At 39.4% G+C, this 2,831-nt stretch overlaps 1 pseudogene; it reads right to left on the bottom strand.

Moving 5' to 3' along the window:
- Nucleotides 1-1,362: 1,362 nt before the first annotated feature.
- LOC147897758 (uncharacterized) lies at nucleotides 1,363-1,891 on the bottom strand (annotated as a pseudogene).
- Between the last annotated feature and the right edge of the window lie 940 nt (nucleotides 1,892-2,831).

Below are 2,831 nucleotides of genomic sequence, written 5' to 3'. Positions count from 1 at the left end.
ACAAAATGGAAAACCATTGATTATCATAATGCTGAGAAAGGGCAAACCGTTAATGATTGTAATGCTTAGAAAGGCAAGATACAAAAATCTCATTAGTCAAATGATTAATGCGAGAGTATGGATTTTCTTTGATGAAATGAATTGAAAGCTTACCTCTTGATTCCACTTTCAAGATCAGCTCTCAAGACATACACAATCTTCTGATCTTTCACTTTTTCTCAAGTATGGTGTACACGATCTTTTGGATCAGGAGGCCAAACATTGGATGGTTTTGGTAGAGGGGAAAGAGGAACATATAGCGACAAGCCACAAAACAAGAGTTGCGAACGATGTTGAAACTGCCAATGGTCCATTTTAGATCTGACGGTCCATATTCTCTAATTAAAATCCAACGATGGAGAAGTCCCCAATCGTCCTCCCCCAAACCTCTCCTTAAGGATAAAAGAGACGCTTTATTGTGTTCGATAGGAAGACAATTCCTTCAACTGTATAGCATTTTCATCAATAGAGGCTAGGTATATTTTTTGGGGAATTGTATTTGAGAGCCTGTATTTGATCATAAGATAATTCCTTAAAATATACGACATTTTCATAACTCGAGGCTAGCTATATTTTTAGGGGAATTGACTTTGTGAGCTTTCTTCTCCGAAATTTGTTGCCAATGTCAACAAAGAGTGGGATTTTTTTTTAATACTTTTATCATAATCAGATTCCTTTAATTAATGTACAACATTTTCATAAATAGAGGGTTACTATATTTACATAATGTTTACACAAGATAAGCTAGTTTGATATTGCAAAAAAAAGATCGACTTTGTTGGCATTTCCAAAAATGCTTGCAAAAAAAATTCCTTCTCCACGACTAAATCTACAAGCAACTACTAAAAAATTATGTAAAGGCAAGACTATAACTACAAAAATTAATGCAAAGATAGAAGTACGGAATTAATTGCACAAATTTTCCCAATTTAGTTCAATTGTTTAGATGTAAAGGATATTTGATTAGCCAAGCCTTACCATATACATATATGTATGTACATGGATGTATGGATGTTTATTAACTTTACAAGAGAGTTTTGACAAAAAAGTTGTAAATACTTAGAGGTATTCCTCAAGGATAACACTTTCTAGATCCACAAGGAGTAGTGATATTAATTTAAATTTTGACATGTCCAAATTTTACCATGCATTATTATTTGATGGGGAACTGATCTTGAAATTCACGAGTGCAAGTTGCAAGCGAAAAGATGACAAATAAGGTATTCACGTAACTATTCACAAAATGCTCCCTTAAGGATGCGGTGAATCTATTATGCGGTAGATCATTACAAGAAACCAAAAGAGCGAATACAAGGCAATACTTTAGTGGAGAGCAAAATGTTCGGCCTGCAGGATCACGAGAAAAGATGATGGCGTAGTCAGTGGAGCCGGAGGGACAGTGCAGCCCAGAGCGGGGCAATCCTCTGTTGCATAAGCAAGATTGGTGGGAGCGACCTTGAGGCCCAGGTTGAAGCCCGCCTGCACGGAGACGTCGTAGTAGTCATTGTTGCCAGAGCCTGCGACTGTGATCTCGAACTGTGTCACCCCACTTAGAGGCCCTGTGTTGTAGGCCTATCCAGCACAGCCCCCTTGAATCACCCACATGGTTGCTCCTTCCCACATGGGCGTGGTTCCCACACTCCACACTGATTCCAGCCCTTGTAGAGCTGGAAGCTCCCTGCACCCACCCCCGATCTCCTCATTCGGTACCCAGTATTTGACACAGTGTTGAGCCAGCATTGTTGACCGCATTCAGAGTGGTCGCTGAGACCATCGCCACAACTGCGGCTGTGACATTCAACATCAACAAACTTAAAGCAAAGGCCTCATCAAGCAAGCAGCAAGGAGCCATAACAGAATTGCTTATGCACTAATAACTCACCAACATGGAGGACGAGCAACAAGAAACACCATGCGCTTGTGAGAGTGTTCATGATTGTCCGCGATCGGTGAATGGTAGGCAATGGAGTTTAGACTCGACGGTTTAGAAGCTTGTAGGATAAAGCTCCTCCTTCTTGTATTTATAGGCGACTTGCTCCGCCCAACACCCGACCCATGCCAAAATTTGGGAGTATGGGAAAGGCACTTTTATAAAAGTCCACACTTCACTTATGTTGTACTTAAATGTTTGCTACCATGAAGGTCGCACAAGAAAGTACACTAATGTATCACACGATAACCATGTAGCATTAATGTTCAAGGCCAAAACATCTTAGGAAAATTTGATTTTAAATAAGACTCTAACAAACACACAATGAGATGAAAATGTAGCTAATATTGAAGCTACTAGTAGAAACCCTAGTATGCTTCATATGGGGGGAGAAGTCCATGGTCAAAGTTTGATGCCTTTGAAATTGTAGACCCATGAGGAGTGACTTTCCAAGTTGAGGTTTCCAATTTGGGTGCTTTAAGAAGTGACGTACAAAATTGAACGATTATCTTTCTCAGAAAATTGAAATTTATTTCCTCTCATGGCCAGGCCTGCTCCTTTTCATACTTTCTCCTTAGCCCCTCTCTCCTTGCTTCTATCTAGCCCTTAAGTTTCTAGAATTAACAAAAATGCTAGAACATCTCTCTAATAGCCTTGTTGGGGTCACTCACTAATATGTAAGAGTAGCATGTGGGTTCAAGAGAATGCATTTTTAGAATCTAGTTTTTGCACATTGATTACATACATAAGGGTATCATTGAAAGGGGGTACTCACATATTGACTAGAAAAAGGTTGCATGTTATTTATGAAAAACAAAAAGATAAGAGATAAGAGAAGGTGAGGATCATGCATCACTCGATA

The sequence above is a fragment of the Dipteris shenzhenensis genome, chromosome 10 (assembly GCF_047967505.1).
Source record: "Dipteris shenzhenensis isolate YYH24624 ecotype China chromosome 10, Dip_SZ_1.0, whole genome shotgun sequence".
Lineage (NCBI taxonomy): Eukaryota > Viridiplantae > Streptophyta > Polypodiopsida > Gleicheniales > Dipteridaceae > Dipteris > Dipteris shenzhenensis.
This window is presented reverse-complemented; position numbering and strand designations above follow the sequence as displayed.